At 47.9% G+C, this 17,913-nt stretch overlaps 1 protein-coding gene across 1 annotated transcript in view; it reads left to right on the top strand.

Moving 5' to 3' along the window:
- LOC129701385 (teneurin-2-like) overlaps nucleotides 1-17,913 on the top strand; it is a 372,354-nt gene that overhangs the window by 96,071 nt on the left and 258,370 nt on the right. The gene's annotated exons all lie outside the window — the stretch shown is intronic.

Here is a 17,913-nt window from a genome sequence, read left to right as displayed (position 1 = left end):
TTTTCCTGCATCTAGCTTGTCCAGTCCTTTTATCATTTTATATAAAGGAAAGGAGAGTAAAGTATCCTCTATTGTCATTCAGACATTTGAGTCTGAACGAAATTGTGTACTTTGCAGTCATAACCTGGAATAAAATACCAAAACACACACTTAACGCAGTTTAACCTGCGTTCACCCTCCTACCTTCTGGTAAGCGCTACCGCAGCTTGCGGAGCAAAACCACCAGATTCATAGAAACATAGAAATTAGGTGCAGGAGTAGGCCATTCGGCCCTTCGAGCCTGCACCGCCATTCAATATGATCATGGCTGTGTGTGACCCCTGATGTTAGAAAACATAGAAAATGATCAAAAACAGCTTTTTTCCTCAGGCCATCAGACTACTCAACACACTTAAGAAAATTCCATGAACAGTACCCAAACAAAGACAAACAAACTGTGAAAATAACTTTGGCTCAATGTCTCCAGTACGAAATTTGCACTTTTTCTATATTGCACCTTTCATTGTTGCACCCTGTTTAAAATACCTCAAGGTTTTTGCTACATTTTGGCACACTGTGAATATTTTAATATTTTAAATAATGTAATGTCTATTGTCTATTTTTATTGGTATGTTGTCTGTCTGTGTTTTTAATATTACTTGCACATTTGGAGTATGGGGAAACGTAATGTCAATCCTCTGTGTAACTACTGTTGCATAATTGAATTGACAATAACGTTTACTTTGTACTTAACATCCACCACAGTGAGTCTACCAGGCACCTCCTCACTGTGATGGAAGGCAAACGTCTTAAAGTCCTAGTTTCTTCCCTCCTCATCCCCCTCTGCCTTGAGGCGATCCAGCTTTCGATGTAGGGACCCCGCCGGGTGATGATAAGTCCAGCAGCTGCATCCGAGCTCCGCGAACAGGCCGGTTCGAAGTCCGCGGCCTGGGGCGGTCGAAGCAGGCCGCCCTCCAGTGGACGAAGCTGTCGTTGCGGGAGCTCCAGAAAAACGGGTCACCAACCTGGGACCTGCGAGCTCCCGACGATGTCATCCACTATAAGATCCCTCCCCCCTCATCCTTCTAAACTCCCGTGAATACAAGTGAAAATGTTAAGCCACTTAAAAAGGGGATTGTGCAAACAGATCTCCTCAACTTGGTCAAAAAGGCCCCGCTTTGAAACGTAATGGCTACTCTACGCACTCCGACCTGCGCAAGGTAACCGCTGATGAGGTGTTTGCGCAGTAATCGACTAGAACCAGAACCAGCGGAACGATTACAGCCAATAACTAACGCATCAATCTGCTTCCACTTGTGAAGCAATCACAGGAATTAAAGGTACACAAAAATGCTGGAGAAACTCAGCACGGTGCAGCAGCATCTATGGAGCGAAGGAAATAGGCAACGTTTCGGGCCAAAATCCTTTTGGAAATAGGTAACGTTTCGGGACGAAACCCTGGAAGGGTTTCAACCCGAAACGTTGCCTATTTTCTTCGCTCCATAGATGCTGCTGCACCGCGCTGAGTTTCTCCAGCATTTTTGTGTACCTTTAATTCCTGTGGTTTCGGGTTTCGGCCCGAAACGTTGCCTATTTCCAAAAGGATTTTGGCCCGAAACGTTGCCTATTTCTAAAAGGATTTTGGCCCAAAACGTTGCCTATTTCCAAAAGGATTTCGGCCCGAAACGTTACCTATTTCCAAAAGGATTTTGGCCCGAAACGTTACCCGAAACGTTGCCTATTTCCAAAAGGATTTCGGCCCGAAACGTTGCCTATTTCCAAAAGGATTTCGGCCCGAAACGTTGCCTATTTCCAAAAGGATTTCGGCCCGAAACGTTGCCTATTTCCTTTGCTCCATAGATGCTGCTGCACCCGCTGAGTTTCTCCAGCAATTTCTGTGTGCCTTCGATTTTCCAGCATCTGCAGTTAGCTCCTTCTTAAACACAGGAATCGAAGGATTCCTCTTCATGGCTGACGTGACGTCAATCGGAACAGAACCAACACTCTGCCGCCACTCCAGTGGCGCCCGTGTCTCGAGTTCTCACACCGAGTTGACTGAAGTCCTTTAAATAGTCAATTATGGAAATTGATGCCTGAGCCTTCAATATTTATGAGCTACGTAACCTTGCTCTGACAACGACTTTCTGATGTAAGTCAATTTGTTAATTAAGTCCTCTCGTGTAGATTAAAATTGTTCAAAAATAAAATAAAAAATGAGCGATGGAACTGGAAAGGGTGTCGGCAAGTGGGATCAGCAAATGTGAGACCACACAGAGGCTGGTTATTGATGTGGACCCACTCAATTGTCTATGAAGAACAATATTTCTCACAGTCATCACCAGATGACGGCACATCAGGGAGGTGGGCTGGAGGGGGCTCAGGATTGACTTGTTGGTCACGACCATCGGCAGAGGCAAAGACAAGAGTGGTCCTCAGGATCAGGTGATTCCATTGATTGAAAGATACAGCATGGAAGATACAGCCACTTCAACCCACCAAGTCCATGCTGGCCATCCATCACCCCGCGACATAGACATAGAAACATAGAACATAGACAATAGGTGCAGGAGTAGAAGCCATTCGGCCCTTCGAGCCTGCACCGCCATTCAGTATGATCATGGCTGATCATCCAACTCAGTATCCCGTCCCTGCCTTCTCTCCACACCCCCTGATCCCTTTAGCCACAAGGGCCACATCTAACTCCCTCCTAAATATAGCCAATGAACTGTGTGGCCTCAACTACCTTCTGCGGCAGAGAATTCCACAGATTCACCACTCTCTGTGTGTGAAAAAAATATGTTTTTCTCATCTCATCTCAGTTCTAAAAGATTTCCCCCTCATCCTTAAACTGTGACCCCTTGTTCTGGACTTCCCCAACATCGGGGAATGCATTTCGTTGTCTCTGTACTGTACACTGACAATGACAATTAAATTGAATCTGAATCTGAATCTGATCGGGAACAATCTTCCTGCATCGAGCCTGTCCAACCCCTTAAGAATTTTGTAAGTTTCTATAAGATCCCCCCTCAATCTTCTAAATTCTAGCGAGTACAAGCCGAGTCTATCCAGTCTTTCTTCATATGAAAACCCCTGCATACATGTCCCCTGTATGGTCGTGAGTAGTCGCCCAAAGAGTCGTATCTTTTTCTGGACGCTGCTGGATTTTCAACATGTTGAAGATTTTCGGGGACCTGCTGCTGCGACAATGACTGGTGCCGGCAACTCGCCGAAAAAAACCTCGTAAGTGGGACAGGCCCTTTAGATTTAGCTCTTAGTGCTGAGGGAATCAAGGGATAAAGGGAAAAAGCCGGAACGGAGAAACTGATTCCGGATGATCAGCCATGATGATATTGAATGGCGGTGCTGGCTTGAAGGGCCGAATGGCCTACTCCTGCACCTATTTTCTATGTTTCCAGGTTGCTCCAATGTGTGTGATCACACCCAAGTTCAGCTTTAATCTTCGATTTGATCATGGTTTACTGTCTGTATGTCCTGTCTTCACCAAGTACAGTAGCTTTTCCTGGGAACCTGTTCCCCCCCCCCGATTGATAATGTCCGAACCTCCTTTAGCTTAGAGATACAACGCCGAAACAGGCCCTTTGGCCCAACGAGTCCGCGCCGACCAGCGATCCCCGCACACTAACACTATCTAGTTTTCAAGGGGGAGTTAGATTTAGCTCTCTTGGAATCAAGGGATATGGGGTATGTTTCTCTGCTATGTTTCTATGTTTCCGACACACACACACACTAGGGACAATTTACAATTTCGCCGAAGCCATTTAGCCTACAAACCTGCACGTCTTTGGAGTGTGGGAGGAAACCGGAGCACCCGGAGAAAACCCACGCAGGTCACGGGGAGAACGTGCAAACTTCCGTACAGACAACACTAGTGATATTTCCACTAGTGGCAGAGTCCCATAGCATCGGAATTAAAGGACAGTTTAGGAAGGAGATGAGGAGAAATTTCTTTCTGACTAAAGAAATTTGGTGGTGAATCTGTGGGAGTCTTTGCCACAGACGGCTGTGGAGGCCAAGTCAGTGGATATTATTTCGGCAGAGATAGATAGATTCTTGATTAGTACGGGTGTCAGAGGTTATGGGGAGAAGGCAGGAGAATGGGGTTAGGAGAGAGAGATAGATCAGCCATGATTGAATGGTGGAGTAGAGTTGATGGGCCGAATGGCCTAATTCTGCTCCTATTCCTTATGACCTAATGACCACTGTAGTCAGGATGGAACCCGGGTCTCTGGCGCTGTGAGGCAGCAACTCAAGAGTCAAGTCAAGAGAGTTTCTTGTCATTTGTCCCAAATAGGACAATGAAATTATGAATACAGAACATATCCATATACCATTATATAAATATATACACACATTAAAAAATAAGCAGATAAAGATCGAGCTCTTAAAAATAGCAGTCAGGGGATATGGGGAAAAGGCAGGAACGGGGTACTGATTGGGGATGATCAGCCATGATCACGTTGAATGGCGGTGCTGGCTCGAAGGGCCGAATGGCCTCTACTCCTGCACCTATTGTCTATTGTATATTGTCTAAAGTGCAAATAAACAGATAATGGTCTATTAATGTTCAGAGATTTGAATAGCCTGATGGCTGTGGGTGAAGTAGCTATGCCTGAGGTTCGGGTACTTTCGGCACTGCTGTTTCGGCGTGGTACATAGTTAATGCTTATCACCGAAAACAGTGGTGCCGAAACGACTGTTGCATTTCTGACATTTGCTTGGTGCGGTGAGTGAGTGAGTGAGGTCAGTCAGTTTCGAAGAGTTTTGAGGGAAGCGTGCAGTTTGGTAGAAGTTGTCGGTCTCTGCTGTTTCCCCCAGTGCTGGAGCAGGGAGGCTTGTTTGTAGAATGGGAGTGAGAGCTTCCTATCGCTGTTTATACACACACGATACCTGTTTACCTTGCTTCTTGTTTCGAGCAAGATACTGTTCTTTTTGGAGTAAATATATTAAAATGGCAAAAGATCAGCGGGGCCAAATGGTACCATTCCGATTCCTGAACCTGGACGTTGCAGTCTTCAGGCTCCTGTACCTTCTACCTGAAGGTAGCGGGGAGATGAGTGTGTGGCCAGGATGGTGTGGGTCCTTGATGATGCTGCCAGCCTTTACTCAACTCAACTCTACTCAATTTATCATCCCACTTTTACAGCGCAAAGCTAATAGGCAACTTGCCGTCTTGGTTGGATTCCAAGTCACGGCCAAGGTGCAAGGATCATGTTTGTATCAAGAGTATAGACTATCAATTAAAATAATTGCTGCTTATGAAAACTTTCAAAGCCGGTGAAATAGTAAGCATCAATACTTTCTGCTTTTAACTATAATTGGGCAGCGGGAATCAGTGTTGTGAAAAGAACTTTGCAAATCATTTTAAATTAATTTCAGCCGAGTGTTGACAGGAGCATTGAGAGTATTTTTCTTTTCATTTTTCTTTCAATTATACTAAACACACAATTAAGGCATTTTTTTATGAAAATAAAATACATATCAACAGACCAGCTCTCGGAGAGAATTAGTTGTGAAAAGCAATTAATTTCACCCTTCTCCCCAGAAAGGTTTGCAGTGTTTTCCTTTACTTGCATAGTTCCTCTCCACAAACCAGCTGGTAAAGCAACGCTTACATGAGTAGACTAAAGTGCTGGAGTAACTCAGCGGGAGCGGCAGCATCTATGGAGCGAAGGAAATAGGCGACGTTTCGGGCCGAAACCCTTCTTACAGTGCTTCCGTGAAGTGTGTGATGGCATTCTAGTTTCTTTGACAAGAGTTGCACATTTTTGTGTGTCAGTGGCCCTTTGCACAATGGAATTGGTTAATTACCTGATGTGGAAGAAACTGCAGATGCTGATTTACCAAGTTGGTGTCGGGTTATGGGGAGAAGGCAGGAGAATGGGTTTAGGAAGGGTGGCGGAGTGCTGGAGTAACTCAGCGGGTCAGGCAGCATCTGTGGAGAACATGGATAGATGACGTTTCACAGAGTGCTGGAGTAACTCAGCGGGACAGGCAGCATCTGTGGAGAACATGGATAGGTGACGTTTCACGGAGTGCTGGAGTAACTCAGCGGGTCAGGCAGCATCTATGGAGAGAAGGAATGGGTGATGTTTCGGGTCGACACCCTCTTTCAGACTAAGGGCCAAGGGAGAGGGGGCAGAGAGATATGGAAGGGTGAGATGTGAAAACGAGAGATCAGAGGGAAGGATGATGACGGAAAATGTACAAGACAACGATCATTGTTTGCTCTCCCTGAAGGGCGAAGGTGATATCGAGAATAAAGAATAAGACCGGGGGGGGGGGGGGGGGGGGGGGGGGGGGGGGGGGGGGGGGGGGGGGTGGGGTGGGATTGGCAATCACCGGGTGCAGTTGAGTAGGTGACCCGCCGGGATGTTCCTCGACCCTGGTTCGAGCCGGAGCACCGCCATTCCCAATGTGATCATGGTTGGGGTGAGATCATCCCCAATCAGTCCGCAGATGTAATCAGGAGGACGAGGACCGGTGAGCGTGAAACCACCCTCTGCAAGGGTCGGAGACAGAGGGACAGTGAGCAGTTGGTAAGGAAATGCAAGGGTAGACTTGAAGTCTAGAGACAGTCAACCTTCTTCAGTCTCCTCATAAGCCGCTGATGGGTTCTTGATCAAGTAGTGGTGCCCAAGGGGTATCGGAGATGTTGACCCCCAGGAACCTGAAGCTAGAAACACGCTCCAAGTTGCTCAGCTGGGCCTCCCACTGTGGACGATAGGTAATTCACAGAGCTCTCCCCAGTTGTGGAAAAAAAAGGTGATCAAAGATCGTGGTAACTCAGCGGGTCGGCAGCAATGTACGGAGCGGGTACGTCGGAGCTCGGGGACGTCTCCTAGCGGCTCGTAAAGCTAACGGCAGGTACTCGGGAAATGCAGTAAGATCGTGAAGACCGACGTGAAGATTTTTTCAATGGATCATGTTTGCTGAGGGGAAGGTGTCCGAGGCAAACATTAGCCCCTAGTACCCTACGAGCGGCACCGTTTCACCGTAATCATCTCCCCAATCAGTACGAATCAGTAGGACAGTGAAACAAGGTGGAAGAGGGACAGAGAGAGAAGGAAAGCAAGGTTACTTGAAGGTAGAGAAGTCAATGTTCAAAAAAGCTGGGGAAAACCCAAGGGGTATATGCGGGTGCTGCTGCTCCAAGTCTATGGAGCGACTGTAGGGTAATTCAAAGAAGGAGTTTCGGCAAACTCGAAAGCGCGAAGAATTGCAGCGGGTATTCGGAGCTCGGGGACGTCTCTCCGGCTAGAACGCTAACGGCAGGTACTGGGAAATGCAGGTGAAGACTCGTGAAGATTTTTTAACATGTTGAAAAATGTCCACGAGAGCCCCGACTACCTACGACCGGCTATTACCGTAATTCTCCGAGTTCGAATCGGGGGGGAAACTCGGGAGAACTCTTGAATTAGCTCGTACAGTGGGGCAGGCCCTTCACTCTGACAGTGGAGGAGGCCCAGGACAGGAAGGACAGTGTGGGAATGGGAGGGTTAATGTCAGGCGATGCATTTTGCAGCAGCCAGTTGTACAGAACTGTGAACAACAATGCCCTCTGGTCAAGGTGACAAATTCAAAGAGCTCCCAATGATTTATTGTGCAGTCAATTTGACTCTGCCTGCCGTCTGTGTGAAGCTGGTATCAACGGGGCAAACCAAGAACGACAAAGGCCACAGTGTGCTGGAGTATCTCAGCGCGCCAGGCAGCATCTCTGGAGAAACTCAAATTAATGTCGTTTCCAGTCAGTTCAGTTTAGTTAAATGTCCCGTGTACTAAACTACAGTGAAAAGCATTTGTTCCGTGCTAACCAGTCAACGCAAAGCCAATCAGCGTCCAGACCCTTCTTCAGACCCGAACCCGAAACGTCACCTATCCACCGCTGAGTTATGGTGCAGCAGCATCTATGGAGCGAAGGAAATAGGCAACGTTTCGGGCCGAAACCCTTCTGGAAATAGGCAACGTTTCGGGCCGAAACCCGGAAGGGTTTCGACCCGAAACGTTACCTATTTCCTTAGCTCCATAGATGCTGCCTGACCCGCTGAGTTACTCCAGCACTCTGTGAAACGTCACCTATCCATGTTCTCCACAGATGCTGCCTGACCCCGTTGAGTTACTCCAGCACTCTGTGAAACGTCCCTATCCATGTTCTCCACAGATGCTGCCTGACCCGCTGAGTTTCTCCAGCACTCTGTGAAACGTCACCTATCCATGTTCTCCACAGATGCTGCCTGACCCGCTGAGTTACTCCAGCACTCTGTGAAACGTCACCTATCCATGTTCTCCACAGATGCTGCTGCCTGACACAAGCGCAAACGTACCTATCCAGGTGCTCCCACAGATTCCTGACCAATTTGCACTGGGCCTCACTCATGTCCTTGGAGGAGGCCCAGGACAGAAAGGTTTGTACAGACAGCACCCAGAGTCGGGATCGAACCCGCGTCTCCGGCGCTGTGAGGCAGCGACTTTACCGCTGCGCCACGATGCCGCCCCGGTGACTTAAGGGCCTGTCCCACTTGCCGATTTTTTTCGGCGACTGCCAGTGTTATTATCGGTGTCGACAAAAGATTTTGAACATTTCAAACTCCAGCGGCGAGAACAAAAATGTTGCGACACTTGAAAAAAACGCCGCGCGTCTATACGTCGTCACGCCGTATCCACCGCAAATTTTTCGGTGGCCTGATGCGCCAGTCAATGTTGCCGGCAGTCGCCGAAAAAATCGCCAAGTGGGACAGGGCCTTTATGAACTTCTTGTGTGTTGACGGAACGACCAATAATGTTACATTCGAATCGCTGAGGAGCCGACTACTGCTGTTGCCGCTGTTGTCTTGCCGTGTGTGGGTCCATCAATCCCTGTATATTGACTCACGCTGGAACCGCCTGACACTCTGTGTATGTGGGGAAATGGCAGCAGACCCAACACTAATCATTGACACAAACAAAAGCTGTCAGCTTCGTGAATAGAGTCCAGCCTTTGGTTGTCACCATGTTATTGCAAGCAGCTAACTAATCCTGAACGGATATGACAGCCATTCCATGCGGGTAAGAATGTTCCCCAACATAGTGAAAAATTCATGCAATGGGATATTCTCAGGGTCTTTTCAAATTGCGTGTAGGGGTGTCCCACTGAGGCGATGATTTAGGCGACTGTCATAGTCGTAGCAGGCAACTGGACCACCCCCCCTCCGACAATGTCTACAACAACCTACCAGCTAGTCGACGGCAAGCTACGGCAAGCTATCGACAACCAGCGACCCATTAGGACGTCCACCTACGACCACACCTATGACAACCTGCGTCCACCCGCGACAAGCAACGCCCCTGTCGGCGACAACTGAAGACGATTCAGTCGCCGGTACCTGTCGCTGGTTGACGTGGGTTGACGTAGGTAGTCGCCAATGGAATTCACCAAAGTCACCACCCGGCGACAACCAACGTCACCTGGCGACAACTACGACAGCGCCTACGTCAGGAGAAGTCACGCTACGCTCATTGGCGCCAGGCCCACTGTCGTTGCGAAGAATTTTGAACATGCTGAAAATCCAGCGGCGACCAGAAAGACACGACCGTACAGGCAACACCCCAGCGAGCATGTGGCGACAGCCTAGTCCCCTGTACTCGCCTAAAAAATCACCTAAGTGGGACAGGCCCTTAACTCTAGAAAGGCATTGATAGCTGGTGAATGATGATGATCTTGACCCCACCCGATCAGTGAATTTCTTCCATCCTAATAGGCCACACAACACATACAGTACGAGAGAGAGAGTTAGATAGGGCTCTTAGGGCCAACGGAATCAGGGGATATGGGGAGAAGGCAGGAACGGGGTACTGATTCTAGATGATCAGCCACGATCATATTGAATGGCGGTGCGGGCTCGAAAGGGCCGAATGGTGCTCTCTAACTCTCTCTTGAAAGTATCCAGAGAACCGGCCTCCACCGCCCTCTGAGGCAGAGAATTCCACGGACTCACCACTCTCTGTGAGAAAAAGTGTTTCCTCGTCTCCGTTCTAAATGGCTTACTCCTTATTCTTAAACTGTGTGGCCCCTGGTTCTGGACTCCCCCAACATCGGGAACATGTTTCCGGCCTCTAGCGTGTCCAAGCCCTTAACAATCTTATATGTTTCAATGAGATCTCCTCTCATCCTTCTAAACTCCAGAGTGTACAAGCCCAGCCGCTCCATTCTCTCAGCATATGACAGTCCCGCCATCCCGGGAATTAACTGTGTAAACCTACGCTGCACTCCCTCAATAGCAAGAATGTCCTTCCTCAAATTAAGGGACCAAAACTGCACACAATACTCCAGGTGTTTTGTACCTGCCACTGTAACTTCACAGCCGGGCGATTTTGCTTTAAGTGTAAATAAGCTCTTCTAAGCCCCCCTCCCCCCTCCCCGCCCCCAGTCTAGTTCAGTCAATAAAACACTGATTCAAGCGCTGGAACAACTAAACTTCATTTTTGGATAGAACAACAAATTCCCCTATACGAAACCTAAACAAGCACAGGTTCAATCCTTGTATCTCCCTGGCTAAGCCCTTCAGACTCGTGCAAGCAGAGACACTCCAAAAGGTCACGCAGTCCCAAGCGCTCTTCCAGAAGATCGACAAAGAACCTCGTGGGCCCGGCCTTTTATAGATCCCCGAACCTTGAGGGGCCGAACTGCAGAAGGGTGGTCTGTTTACAATCCAATCAAACATAACAAATTACAGTGATACATTATTGACAGTTGCACAGACCAATAACAGAATTCCCATTAGATTGTTGCAAGAGAAGCTTCCAGAAGAACCTGAATAATGCAACATTTACCCTGGAATCCAAACAAACCAGACAGGGCTTAACATTTTAACCAATCAACACTTAACAGGATAACTGCCCCGTGCAACAATATTTACAATATATACAAGGCACTTGCATTGATCCAATCAATTTGATGCATTTAAGTTTGTTTGCAGGGATTATATACATTTTATCAATGAAGGGGAAATGAGGAGACACCTGGATCCTTTAGCCTTACATATCAATCTGATGCCCAGACTGGTCGGCGCCATTGACAGCCTGTAAATTTTCACTGACAAAGGTTAAGCAAGTCTGACCAATGCAGGGATCCTCCATTTTATGGTGTCTAAGTTGGTCAACAGTAACATAAGGACAGTGACCCATCCCATTTATTTCAGGACCCATCAACTCATTGCTTGATTCCATGCCTTGAATAAGTGCAGATACCCCAGGCAGTGTGTGTGTGTGTGTGTTTGGTTTTCATTGTTTTTAATTAATTTCTAGTGCCTCAAGGTGCTTGTAATTAAATTTATTCTCTAATACAATTTTTGTTTTGAAGTTACAGTGAGTTTATTGGAATATTATTTTTAAGGTCCCTGCCAATTACATGTTTAAAAGGCATTTCCAAGGTCTTTGTCAGATGCCAGGGGGAGTCAGGGTTTGGGGACATCGGGACAACTGTGGTGTGGTCACACCCTGCGCCCCCCCCCCCCCGCTGAAAATGACACCCGCCCGTGGAGGGACGTCTATACTAGGGTGGTGGGCAAGACACACCTGGGTCAGGTGACTACAGGTGGGCAGGTATCTTGCGCTTCGGCAAGATGGGGCAGCACAGTAGAGTTACGGCCCAACAGCGCCAGAGACCCATTTTTGAGCCCGACCACAGGTGCTGTCTGTGCGGAGTTTGTACGTTCTCCCCGTGACCTGCGTGGGTTTTCACCGGGTGCTCCGGTTTCCCCCCACACCCCATGGACGCGCAGGTTCGTAGGTTAATTACATCGGTAAAAAGTGTAAACGTTACCCAGTATGTAGGATAGTTCTAGTGTACCGGGATCGCTGGTCGGCACGGACTCAGTGGGCCGAAGGGCCTGTTTCCGTGCTGTATCTCTAAACTATATCTCAGATAGCAAATTCTGGTTGAGGACCACACGCATTTCCAACCGACCAGGACCAGAGTGAATGCACAAGTTTCAAGTCAAGTGGTGGATATTGAACTGAACTTTATCTTGCACTGAATGTTATACATGTGTCCGTACATTGTGGAAAGCTTGACTGTAATCATATGTAGTCTCTTCACAAACTGGATAGCTCACAACTTAAAGCTTATCGTACATGTGGCAATAGTAAACTGAACTATACTGCACACACAAGGAACTGCAGATCCTGGTTTGTTGAAATAATAAACATCATGTACTGGAGTAACTCAGCGGGTCAGGCAGCATCTTTGGAGAACACGAATGTGTGACGTTTCGGGTCTGAAGAAAGGCCCCCGACTCAAAACGTTGTTTGTCCATGTTCTCCACAGATGCTGCCTGACCCGCTGAGTTGTGGTGCAGCAGCATCTATGGAGCGAAGGAAATAGGCAACGTTTCGGGTCAAAACCCTTCTGGAAATAGGCAACGTTTCGGGCCGAAACCCGGAAGGGTTTCGACCCGAAACGTTACCTATTTCCTTAGCTCCATAGATGCTGCCTGACCCACTGAGTTACTCCAGCACTCTGTGAAACGTCACCTATCCATGTTCTCCACAGATGCTGCCTGGCCCGCTGAGTTACTCCAGCACTCTGTGAAACGTCACCTATCCATGTTCTCCACAGGTGCTGCCTGACCCGCTGAGTTACTCCAGCACTCTGTGAAACGTCACCTATCCATGTTCTCCACACAGACGCTGCTGCACCCGCTGAGTTACTCCAGCACTCTGTGAAACGTCACCTATCCATGTTCTCCACAGATGCTGCCTGACCCGCTGAGTTACTCCAGCACTCTGTGAAACGTCACCTATCCATGTTCTCCACAGATGCTGCCTGACCCGCTGAGTTACTCCAGCACTCTGTGAAACGTCACCTATCCATATTCTCCACAGATGCTGCCTGACCCGCTGAGTTACTCCAGCGCTCTGTGTCTTTTTTCGAGCATGTTGCCATAAGTACGGTGTAATGAAAATCTTGCTTACAGCAGCATCTCGGGACACCTTGACTCGTACAAGCACATTAAAAAAACAGACATTGCACTTAAATCACACTTAACATTCTGCAGGCCAGTAAGACTGTGTGTAAAAGTGAACATCAGTGCACACTGCCATTAGTTAAAAAAAAACTCTAAAAAAACAGTGAATTTGAGTTTCTCCATTGAGTCTGTCCAAAGCAAGCACTGTCTGCAGAGGGCGCTCAGCATCGCCAAGGACTGCTCTCACCCCAACCATGGACTGTTTACTCTCCTACCATCCGGGAGGCGCTACAGGTCTCTCCGTTGCCGAACCAGCAGGTCGAGGAACAGCTTCTCTCCGGCGGCTGTCACTCTACTCAACAACGTACCTCGGTGACTGCCAATCACCACCCCCCCCGGACACTTATTATTATTTATTCAAATCGTTTGCTATGTCGCTCTTCCAGGGAGATGCTAAATGCATTTCGTTGTCTCTGTACTGTACACTGACAATGACAATTAAAATTGAATCTGAATCTGAATCTGAATCTGAATTTAACATAAAACCAGCCTATAAATCTTAGATAATCCAGCATCCATCCCATAGTGCCAGCACAGCAAATATTCTGCTCCATCAGGTGTTGCCTCTATGATCATCCCGTCAATAAGAATTTAAATGCTTAGAAAGAATTAATGATGTTAAATTGATTGAATTGATTAAAAGATACAGCGTAGAACCAGGCCCTTCGTCCCATCGAGTCGGTGCCAAGCATCGAACTCCCGTTCACACTAGCTCTATGTTATCCCCCTTTCACATCCGCCCCTCGCACACTTAGAGTGATTTACAGAGGCCCAATTAACCTACTGATATCTTAAGGTCATAGGAGTAGAATTAGGCCATTCATCAAGTCTACGCTGCCATTCAATGATGGCTGATCCATCTCCTCCTCGTATTTCGCTTGGGTAGTTTACACCCCAGTGGTATGAACATTGACTTCTCCAATTTCAGATAGTCTTTGCTTTCTCCCTCTTCCCCTCCCCTTCCCAGCTCTCCCTCAGCCGACTGTCTCCGCCTCTTCCTTTCTTCTTCCGCTGAGTTCCTAGAGCATTTTTATCTCCCTCCTAACCCCATTCTCCTGCAGTCTCCACCATATCACCTGACACCCGAACTAATCAAGAATCTATCTACCTCTGCCTTAAATATATCCATTGACTTGGCTCCACAGTTCTGTGGCAACGAATTCCACAGATTCACCACCCTCTGACTAATGACATTTCTCCTCATCTCCTTCCTAAAAGAACGTCCTTTCATTCTGATCGCTGGTCGGCGCGGACTCGGTGGGCCGAAGGGCCTGTTTTCGCGCTGTATCTCTAAACTATAGAAATCCAGAAGTCTGAAGAAGGGTCTCGACCTGAAACGTCACCCATTCCTTCTCTCCAGAGATGCTGCCCGTCCCGCTGAGTTACTCCAGCATTTTGTGTCTACCTTCCAATAAAACCAGCATCTGCAGTCCCTACACATAATCTAGAATAATAACGTTGGCAGATCCCATCGAGGGCTGGCCGCCACTGAGAGCCCGCGTGGTGAGTAGGGCAAGCCGTGACGCCATCTGGCGCCCAGTTGGACTCCAGCGCTCTACAGCACGCCAGTCTACAAACGCTAGCCGATCGGAGCGGCCGGCAGGATTAGCCTCTCCGAGACACAAGAGGCAGCAAGTTAGCCCCTTTACCAATCTCTGTCATCTTCAGTTTTACAGGTGTAAAATTACTTGGCACCAGCGACAGATTTTCTTTGCTTGAACTGGCTGTGTAAACATCTAGAATGAAGCTGCGTGACATTACAAGTCTGAGCAAGATGTTGCTCGCTCCGTGGAGTGAATATGAATCTGCTTCATTTGGACTTTGCCCAACGCTTCTCTCTAAGATCCAGCGTTCCCTCGGTACACAGCGAATGAAGTACGCGGCTGCTGTGGCATTACAAACTAAGTCTTTCTATCACTGGATAATTGACCCAACTCTTTTACCACCACTCTGGATGGTAATGTGCTATCTGGTTTCATAACATCCATGTTCATCATCCCCTGCCTCAGAGGCCGGTTCACTTGGGGAAGTCCAGAACAAGGGGTCACAGTTTAAGGATAAGGGGGAAATCTTTTAGGACCGAGATGAGAAAAACATTTTTCACACAGAGAGTGGTGAATCTGTGGAATTCTCTGCCACAGAAGGTAGTTGAGGCCACAGTTCATTGGCTATATTTAAGAGGGAGTTAGATGTGGCCCTTGTGGCTAAAGGGATCAGGGGGTATGGAGAGAAGGCAGGTACAGGATACTGAGTTGGATGATCAGCCATGATCATGTTGAATGGCGGTGCAGGCTCGAAGGGCCGAATGGCCTCTACTCCTGCACCTAATTTCTATGTTTCTATGATACTTTCAAGGGAGAGCTGGATAGGGCTCTTATATCGGAGTCAGGGGATACGGGGAGAAGGCAGGAACGGGGTACTGATTGTGAATGATCAGCCATGATCACATTGAACGGCGGTGCTAGCATGAAGGGCCGAATGGCCTCTACTCCTGCACCTATTGTCTATTGTCTATTTTTCTCTGTTTAACGCAACAAGCAAACCTCGCACTAAAAAATAAAAAAAGAAATAGTTGTTGTACCGTTTACAATACAAGGTCTCGAGCCAAAGAGCTTTCTGAAAATATGATTATAATTTCCTGTTAAAAACAAATTAAGATTACTAAAGTGAAAATGTAATTCATTAAAAAAAATCGGCACATTTTTCTGCATTGCCTTTACTTTGATTTGGAGATACAGCGCGGAAACAGGCCATTCGGCCCATCCAGTCCACGCCGACCAGCGATCACCCTGTACAGTAGTACTATCCTACACACACTAGGGACAATTTACAATTGACAGAAGCTGCAAACCCGCACCTCTTTGGGACGTTAGATAGACTGGCGCACCCGGAGGAAACCCACGCAGGTCACGGGGAGAACGTACAAACTCCGTACAGACAGCACCCGTAGTCAGGATCGATCCCATGTCTCTGGCGCTGTGAGGCAGCAACTCTACCCAAGACCTCATGTTCCACTTAAAACCTAATGGTATGAAGATTGAATTCTAAAATATTAGGTAATTAACCTGCAAACACCACCACCACCCACAGTTTCCCCTTCTCCCCACCCCCCTCCACCTTTATTCCCTCCTCCAGATTCACAATCAGCTCCTTATCTCACACTTGTTGTCTTTTCATCCCTGGACATTGTCCAACTAACTGCCAACCAAACCACCTCTCCCCACTCACATGTGTCAACCTATCACTAGCCAGACTTTGTCCCCCCACCCCCCACCTCTCTTCCAGCGTCTCCCCCATTACATTCAGTCTGAAGAAGGGTCCCGGCCTGAAACGTCGCCTATCCACGTGCGGCACGCTGGTGCAACGGTAGAGTTGCTGCCTCACAGCAGCAGAGACCCGGCTTATATCCTGACTGCGGGTGCTGTCTGTACGGAGTTTGTACGTTCTCCCCGTGACCACGTGGGGTTTCTCCGGGTGCTCCGGTTTCCTCCCACACTCCAAAGACGTACAGGTTTGTAGGTTAGTTGTCCTTGGTATAGACTGTACCGCGAGACTGTGTAGGATAGGGTTAGTGTACGGGCATCGCTAGTCGGTGTTTCACCGCTGTATCTCTAAACGGAAGACTGTGGAGGCCAAGTCAATGGATATTTTTAAGGCAGAGATTGCCGGATTCAGGGGTTGGGAGTTATGGGCAGAAGGCAGGAGAATGGGGTAGAAAGGGAAAGATAGATCACCCATGATTGAATGGCGGAGTAGACTTCATGGGCCGGATGGCCTAATTCTGCTCCTAGATCTTATGAACTAAGACGCTGCCTGACCCGCTGAATTACTCCAGTACTTTGTGTCTTTTTCTGTCGTATTTGTTTCTATAGACAATAGGTGCAGGAGTAGAGGCCATTCGGCCCTTCGAGCCAGCACCTCCATTCAATGTGATCATGGCTGATCATCCCCAGTCAGTGCCCCGTTCCTGCTTTCTCCCCATATCCCCTGATTCCGTTCACACTAAGAGCTCAATCTAACTCTCTCTTGAAAACATCCAGTGAATTGGCCTCCACTGCCTTCTGTGGCGGAGAATTCCACAGACTCACAACTCTCTGGGTGAAAACGTTTTTCCTCATCTCAGTCCTAAATGGCCGACCCCTTATTCTTAAACTGTGTGACCCCTGGTTCTGGACTCCCCCAACATCCGGTCACGGTGGCGCAGCGGTAGAGTTGCTGCCAAAAAGCGCCCGAGACACGGGTTCGATCCCGACTGCGGGCGCTGTCTGTACGGAGTTTGTACGTTCTCCCCGTGACCTGCGTGGGTTTTTCTCCGACCGAGATCTTCGGTTTCCTCCCACACTCCAAAGACGTGCAGGTTTACAGGTTAATTGGCTAGGTAAATGTTAAAATAAATTGTCCCTAGTGGGAATAGGATAGTGTTAGTGTGCGGGGATCGCTGGTCGGTACGGACCCGGTGGGCCGAAGGGCCTGTTTCCGCGCTGTATCTCTAAACTAAACTAAATCCGTTAAGAATTTTATATGTTTCTATAAGATCCCCTCCCATTCTTCTAAATTCCAGTGAATACAAGCCCAGTCGACCCATTCTTTCATGATATGTCAATCAATAGACAATAGGTGCAGGAGTAGACCATTCAGCCCTTCGTGCTAGCACCGCCATTCAATGTGATCATGGCTGATCATCCACAATCAGTACCCCGTTCCTGCCTTCTCCCCGTATCCCCTGACTCTATCTTTAAGCGCCCTATCCTACAGAACGTTTTTCCTTCTATTATTTATTATGTAAAATATTATGTGTGTTATGATTGTGTTTATAATTTGTTTGGTTGTTTTGTTGTTTGTCTTTTGCACAAAAGTCCGCGAGCATTGCCACTTTCATTTCACTGCACATCTCGTGTGTGTATGTGACAAA

The sequence above is a fragment of the Leucoraja erinacea genome, chromosome 11 (genome assembly GCF_028641065.1).
Source record: "Leucoraja erinacea ecotype New England chromosome 11, Leri_hhj_1, whole genome shotgun sequence".
NCBI classification, from domain to species: Eukaryota; Metazoa; Chordata; class Chondrichthyes; order Rajiformes; family Rajidae; genus Leucoraja; species Leucoraja erinaceus.
This window is presented reverse-complemented; position numbering and strand designations above follow the sequence as displayed.